Below are 8,262 nucleotides of genomic sequence, written 5' to 3'. Positions count from 1 at the left end.
AAATAATAAATAAAATAAAAAATAAAGAAAAACATACAAGGGTTGGAAAGAAGAGGTGGGTCTAAGCTGCAAAAGTGTATCAAGGTCCGTCTCTCAAACTCCCTAATCACACACTGTGTGTGTTTCTCCGAGGGGCTATTCAATCACCCATCGACAGTTTCTATTTTTTCCCTACCTGTTTTTCATTAGGTAGGGACGCTGTTCCTTTTCCACTTGAAATAATTATAGAGATGATTATGGAAATGATGGTGTTGGTGGGCTAATGACGGGAAGGGAGAAGAGGGTTTGTAACATTTCCGTATCTCAGAGCTCTGTCTCAGTCAGGGAAGAGCTGTTGGAACTCACAGTCATGGGCTGATGTGGGCTGATTTCTGCTGAGGGAAAAGGGCACAGATGTTGGGCTGTTTTAAGAAGCAGTAGATCAGGGACCCTAGACTATCACTTTAGAAAACAAAAAAGTCTCACAGAAGCACATTGCAGTTAGGTCTGGCTGGAACTGAAAATCTTTACCAGACCACTAGGGTAGAAAAGTGCTGGTGTTGAGACTTGCCTTCCTTGTACCCAGCCTTTCATAAAAGCACTGGTGGCTAAGTGCTGAATATTATGCTGGTACAGGTACTGAGTCTTTGTTAAAATTAGGCAGACATACCATCCAAGTGTATGGTACTGTCACAACCTGGCACGTGAAGTTCCAGTCCCATAAGATGACTCTCTCCATTATAAATGTTACCTGGAAAATGGGTGTGCACTGCCCAGCTCATCACACAGAGCTCGCTCTTCCTCTGGTTCTTTGTGTTCTTTACCCTCTATACTAAGCTCAGTTCCTGCTCACGCTGAGAAGTGACAGGAAGAACCTTTTGTCCTGTGAAGACCACAATAACATTTGAGAAACACATTTTCTGGGCTGCCAGAATAAGTCACCATACACTTGGTGGCTGGAAACAACATAAATCTAGTTTCTTAAGTTTGGAAAGAACATTCTGAACAGACGGGTCCTGTCTTAGGTAGCCTTTGGTTGCTGTGGCTGGATAGTTGATATAAACAGCTTACAAGGGAAAAAGATTTATTTTGGCTCATGGTTGTAGAGTTGCAGAGGTTTCAGTACTGGTTGAATGGTTCCATTGTTTTTAGGGATGTGATGAGATGAACACCATGGCAGAAGGGCACGGCAGAGGAAAGCTGCATACTTCATAGCAGCAGGAAGCAGAGAGAAAGAAACAGACACAGGAGAGGGGCAGGGACAGGATATGTCCTTCAACGCCATACCCTGGGTGACCAACATTCTCCAACCAGATCCTACCTGCTAATAGCTTGTTTAGTTTGAACTCAGCAATTGGTTAACTCATTGATGAATTTAGCACCCTTTTGATTTAGTCGTCTTTCACTAGCACCACCGTTTGGGTACCCAGCCTTCAACACATCTCCAAACTATAATGGACCCTGAGGTAGGGGGATGTCTGAGGCTTTGAGAGTATCCTTGGAACAGAGAAATCAAGAAGAGTCACAGAAGCTGAGATGAGAGTTTTTGACCTAATCATTGTCAAGTTTACCTACTGGCAGTGAGATGAAATCAGTATGCTCATGAAGAAAATGAGAGAAATATGATGGTCATCGCCAAGCCATCTTTCTTCATACACGCCATCCACTCTATTGGAGTTCCAAGACATCCCACCAAACCAGCTTGTGCCCACTTTGCCTGCTTCTGTGCTTCTGCTCCCTACCTCTTGCCCCTAGTTTCCTGTCCACCTCCTCCTTCCTGACAACCTGCCTCATAGTACAAACACAGCACCTGGCATGGTGTTTGCACACAGGAAGCCCTGAATGGTGTTGCTCTTCTTTATCCCTTAAAATCCTCAACACAACTCTAGGAATTTCCACTGCAAATCAAAGCTGAACTGAGTTTTTCAGAGAAGACCTAGTTTATGTGCAAAGATATAAAGATGTAATAGAATCCTTTCAAACAGCTCTCTTGCTAATGCTAAATCTTAGGGAACAATGCAGTGCCTGACGTTTTCAGACTCCCAGTCCAGAGATAGAATGTGATAGAGGGAGGAAAAGAGGTGAGCAGTTTTATAAAGATTCTTTAGTCTCATTCTTCTTCTAGATTATGTCTTTATTCATGGGGCAAAAGGAAAGAATTCACATATAGTCACATAGAAAGAACAGATTTCATGGTATGTACAGGAAACAGGGTCTTGGGAGGTTCTTTTTGTAAGCCAAGTCATATATATGTGTGTATACGTATATATGTATTTATGTTCTATCTGATAAAGGATCTAAGAATCGCTAAAGGACAATAGCAGAATCTCTTTCTCTTTCTCTCTCTCTCTCTCTCCCTCCCTCCCTCCCTTTCACTCTCTCTCCATGTGCATATATATAAAGAGAGGACATATGGTAGAGATGAGACAAAGGTATGGTGGATCGAGTTCACACAGAAAATCTCAGTAGGCATTTAATTGTTAAAGTCAAATATGTAAGTCATCCCTGTGAGTGACATCATTATATGGTAGGGGGTTGTATGTGAGAGGAACACTTCAGGCTAGAAGGCTTCCACACCTGCTTCAATCAACCTTACAAGTATCTTTATGAAGATTCACACTTATAGAAGTTTGAGTAGTTTTCTTGGATTACTTCCTTTTTGCTTATAGTTTGGAACTTTTCCATGTTTCTGGACACAAATAAATGCAGCTGTTTGCTGTGCAAGAGCTGTGGAAAACATATATTTATGCTGTATTTGTAATACAGAGAATGTTCAATTGGGGCTGAATTTGGCTTCTTGCCTTATGTTTCAACTTTTCTTTTTAAAAACATAAGGTCCTTCATTCATGCAAATGATACTGTTGAGTCATCAGTGCGGCAGAGCGAGAGAGCAGGGGTCTGGGCACAAACACAACCGAGTTTCGGCTCTGCTTCATCAGTAATGACCTTCCTGGATGCGGCCTCAAAAATCTCACATAGCAATGCACAATGTACAATGTAGCTTGACACTCTTCCAGTAAGAGGGGGGTCTACGTCCCTTTCTTTATAGAGTTCAGGTGGGTTATGGCTTCCTTATAACCAATGGAACATGGCAGAAGTGCAGAAGTGACCATACATGACTTCTGAGTCTGAGACTCAGGGAACATGCTGCTTTTTCCTGTTAACTAGAACATTCACACTGGAGCTTTGTTGCCCTGCAAAAAACTTGGCTGTCCTGAAGCAGCCATGCTGTTATGGAACTGGGTGGCTGGAGCAGCCCCATGTTGTCACTCCTCTTGTCAGTCCTGGTCTTTAAGTTCTCCCTGCCCAAGTGCCAAATATTTGATTGAATATGCCTTTCGGTGATCCAAGCTTCCAGTCTGAAGTCACTTCCAAACTTCAAGTCTGAGACCACACCCAAGCCAGAGACAAGCTTTCCCCACTGTACCATACTGTGCCTGGATTCCTGACCTGCATAATCTGTAAATGCGACATAATGGTTACTCTATGCCAGTGTTTGGAAGTGATAGGAAGTAGAATCAGCAGCCACAGAACCATGGAAGGGAAGTTCAGAACCTGGAAATGGATCAGGACTGTAACAGGAAACTGAAGTGGGTAACATTAGGTGTTGGACCCAAGTCAGGTGGAAGACCTTGTGAGGACAGGAAAAGCAAGTTTAGAGAGCCTCAAGGAGATTGTTAATGAAGGTTTAGAGGAAACGCAAACCAATGAGAAGAACAAGAAGGAAGGGACATCGTTGTTTATAGTGGAGCTGGTCAGTGAAACTGCTTCTTGGGAGAGTACATAAGGTAGAACATACATTTATTAAACGATATCCAGGCATGGGGTTGAGGTACTGCTTGACCTCTAGTTGCCTAAAATAAAATAAGAGAGGAATGGGATGAACTAAAAAATGAATTCTGTTGTTTCAAGGTGTCATTTGGAAGGTAGAACAAGACTCCAGCACAGTGTTTGAGGCAGCAAAGACTTCTAAGTTAAACAGTGTGTCTTGGACAATACAAATCCAGGAAAAGCTATAAGATCCTATCTGACACCCAGAAAGATCTAAAGTGTCACCTTCCATCTTCTAGGAAGATCAAAGTTCTTTTGAGCATCATTAGTATATTTTTATCTCACAATGAAATTTCAGAGTCTTTGGGCCCTGTTCCACAATGGTCACACAAAAGCCCAAGCCAGAGGAGGGGATCTTCCATACAGATGTGCAAATGTGGATTGGAAGAGTTGACTGTATATTGATACACACTAAGAAAACAAAGCAAAACAGAGTATTTCTAAAAGGAAGATGTCAGTTCTGACTGAAAAGGTAAAACTGAAACAGCATCAAAAGAAACCTTTTGATCTCCAGACTTGGAAGGGAAAGAAGCTGACTGAAAAGTCAAGTCTACTTGTGTACAGGCCATGTTTTATGGAGATGAACGATAGCTCAGGGGGCAGGAAGATGCCTAGAGAACAGGACAAGTACTACTCTATATAGACCTGGATTTCAAAAGAGCGAGGATCCAGGGACCACAGGAGCCTTCTCTTCTGCCTATTTTTGAGGTGAGTTGACAGCAGTTCTCTAGTGCCTGTCCTTTATTGTGTACTGCTGGCATGGAAGACAAAGAAGCCAGAGAAATGATGCTTAAGGATGTTGACCAAAAACTTTACCCAAGAAGCCTCCTCCATACTTGGACAGGATTTAAAGGATGAGGGTCTGGACCTGCACCTGGTGTACTTAGGTTGAGATATTGGATGTCTTTGCAGAGAAATGACTCATTTTGCATGTGTGATGAGTATTGTGGTCAGTGGGTGTGGTCCTTAGGTACAGTGTGCTCTGCTAGGATCACTGCAATAGTTCTCCCTCTCCCAAACTCCTCTGAGACATCACTTTGATCCTCCTTCTACCAAGAGATGGAGTCTAGATATGTTTTTCACTCACTCTTAATTCGTGTAGCACACATTCCAGGACTATATCTATCATATGAGGTAGTGTAATTTCTGCATTTTGAACTAGTCTTACCATCCTTGCACCTCCACGGCACTTAGTGAACTTGGTCATGTGGCCCTAAGCTATTGCAAAGGAGGCTGGGAAATACAGTTTCTAGAATGAGTTTGTGCCCAGAATAAAAAGAGAAATTTGTAGTGATAGGGATAATATAATATTAAGTCAATTCAAGGTCCAGAGTTCCAGTTCCCACTGCTGTATAACAAGCCATTTCAGAGCTCACAGCTTCAGACCTCACAGCATGGAACATCTCATTGTGTTCATAGATTCTATGCCCAAGAATCCATCAAGGTCATGGTAAGGTGAACATGCTCTGCTCCATGACTCACGGCACTTCAGGTGGGAAGATTCAGTGGCCGGGGCTGACAATTGCAAGGCTCTGTTTTGCCCATGCTTGACACCAGGTCTGAGAGAACATAAAAATAAAAACTGTTGAAGCCGGGCATGGTGGCGCACACCTTTAATCCCAGCCCTTGGGAGGCAGAGGCAGGCAGATCTTTGTGAGTTTGAGGCCAGCTTGGTCTACATAGTGAGTTCCAGGACAGCTGGGGCTACAAGGAGACCCTGTCTCAAAAGACAAAAAACAAACAACAACAACAACAACAACAACAACAACAACAACAAAAAATGTTGAACAGAGCAGCCTCCTGTGATATTTCCACATGGCTCTTCTTCCTCAACACAGCAGCCTTGGATATTGAATTAAGTTCTCTTAGGCCACTGAATATTGGGGTGTCTTTGTTACTGAAGTCTGGCTTCAATCCCAATTCACTCTTCAAAGGCTCCTGGTGGTGGATTCCAACTTCCTTAGCCTGGGTTAGGCTCTGGTCTTCCCACCCACCTGATCTGAAGCAACTTTCTTCCCTACCACCTGACCTCTGGTCACATGTGTCTTCATCTAGCCCTCTTATGCCCACACTCTTCTGTGGATTCCCTTCTCAGCCCATCTTTTTGCCTAGGTAACTTTTATATATTCTTCAGGTTTTGTTTTTGGTGATATTTAACTTAAATTCCCTATATTATACTGCATCCAATCTATAATCGCCATTTCATTTTCGATGTGATACATTCTCGTCTCTATATAACAGATCTACTGGGTCTTAATACGTGCTTAACCAGTTCCAAAGCTGCCCTTTGGCCTCAGGCAGCAGAAGTTCCAATGGATAACCACATAGTTTAGTTTCTATACAGAGAAACTATATTTTCTTCTGTAGACTTATCACTTTAGTGATTAAATAATTATTTGCATGGTTGTTTGAAATGTGCTTCCTCACTGTCTTGTGGATATCACCAAGACAAGCTTTGTGTCCTTGTACCCTGTTCCATCCTCAGTATCTAAGCAATACCTACTGCATAGTAGATATTAAAAAAGGATTTGTTGAATGTGGTTGAATAAACTTGTAAGATAGGCGATCAAGGTTGATAGGTTTTATGCTGGTAGCCACTGAATCAAGCAAAATATTAACTTGCCCCTCTGAGTGTCAACCTGTGTCCTTGGCTCCCTACTTAACTTACCCTGCTCACAAATCGGCTAAGCTGTCGCCACCTGGCTGTTTCTCCTAGGTCTGTTCCCTACAGACTTGAGTGTCACCAGAGATGCTTCTGATAATAGAGGCTCTCTCTTTAAAAAATTGGTTTATAGATGAAAAAGTCCCAAGTATGTAGGATGCTGAGTTTAGCAGAATCTGTATGTAAATTGGTATTTTGCTGGTGATCAATCTTGTGCTAAAAATGGAAAATCAATAAAAAAGAAAATCTAAGAGGGAAAAAATAAGTTGTAGACATTTTTGGTCCGATGAGTTTCTAAGTCCGAGGACACTGCATCTGAGAACAAGGTGACTGTTTCAAAGACCTGCAGGAAAACCAGACAACTATCTAATTTACTCAGAATGGAGCTGGAGCCCCAGTGAGAGCCAAGTTCCGGAGGCTGAGTCTTCTCACAGCATACAGTGAAGAGAGCCTTTGAAGTGCTTCTTGGAACTGGGAGAGACTCGTCAGATGTGAGTGGCAGCTCGGGATCTTGCAAGCTGCAGAGTTCAGCGAACCACTAAAGGGACAGAGCTGACTCATGGGCCAGTCGCTGACTGTAGGATCAGCGGTGAACTAGAGGACATTGAAGAAACATGAAAAGGAGTAAAAGCAAGTCCAAATGTGGAACTGAAGCAGATTACAGGGGGGAAGGGCAAATACCACTGTACAGTTACCCACTGGAACTTCTGCTGCCTGACGCCAAGGGGCAGCTTTGGAACTGGTTAAGCATGTATTAAGACCCAGTCGATCTGTTAAACAGAGATGGGAATGTATCACGTTGAAAGAGAAGTGGCGATTATAGATTGGATGGTGTCGCCCTTCCCAATTCACATGCCGAAGTCTTGACCCTTAGTACTCAGAATGTGACCTTCTTTGGCAATAAGCCATTGCTGATGGAACTAGTTAAGATGAAGTCACACTGGAGTAGGTGGGCCAAGCAATACAATATGCTTGGGGTCTCTATGAAAAGGGGAAATTTGGACAGAGTATGATTCGAAGAGACAGAGGGTAAAGATAGATAACTACAAGCTGTGTAAAGAGGCCTCTGACTGAACTAAACCCGAAACTGCCTAGAACTGAAGAACAATCAACATTTTTATTTCAATTACTCAGTCTGGGGTAGTTTTCTTACAACAGCCCTAGCAAGTAATGCATTTGCCCAACATAAAAGTGAGGTGCATAGATCCACCCCTTACTATATGACTTCAGCCAAGTCACTTAAAAACTCTTTAAAACCCTCTTTCCTTTCCTCTCGAATGCAAACAATTAGGACACCAAATCTTTAATAGCTCACAAGTTCCTGACAGAAGCTGTTATTCACACAAGTAGCCAGCCACAGGCAAGCAACAGCAGGTACATTAGTTCTTGAGGACCCACACCAGGCCTGGATGGTACCAAGCATTGACTGAGGTCCCAGCACTGCTTTTCCTGGGGCTCTTTCTGTCTGTTCAGGGCTCTGGCAGCTTAGGCCGGGGAGACATGCAGGAAGGAAGGCACTGAAGCACAGCTGCAGAGGCTTTTAGAAAGGAGGCCCTGGGCGATGCCTACTGGTCTCCCTTGGGCTGAGGTATTCAGTGAGGAGAGGAGTAAGGATAGGGGCTCACTGAAGATGAGTGAACCAAGTTTCATTACTTACTTGTATGGAAGTGTTTTAATATTTTATTTATTATTTTATGTATAGGAATGTATTGCCTACATGTATATAAATGCACCTGTGTCATGCAATGCCTGTGGAGGTTAGAAGAGGGTGTCAGATCCCCTAGAACTGG

Source organism: Nannospalax galili, unplaced genomic scaffold (assembly GCF_000622305.1).
Source record: "Nannospalax galili isolate Female #2095 unplaced genomic scaffold, S.galili_v1.0 scaffold777, whole genome shotgun sequence".
Classification (NCBI taxonomy): domain Eukaryota; kingdom Metazoa; phylum Chordata; class Mammalia; order Rodentia; family Spalacidae; genus Nannospalax; species Nannospalax galili.
The sequence above is the reverse complement of the archived record's forward strand: the minus strand, read 5'-3'. Positions refer to the sequence as shown.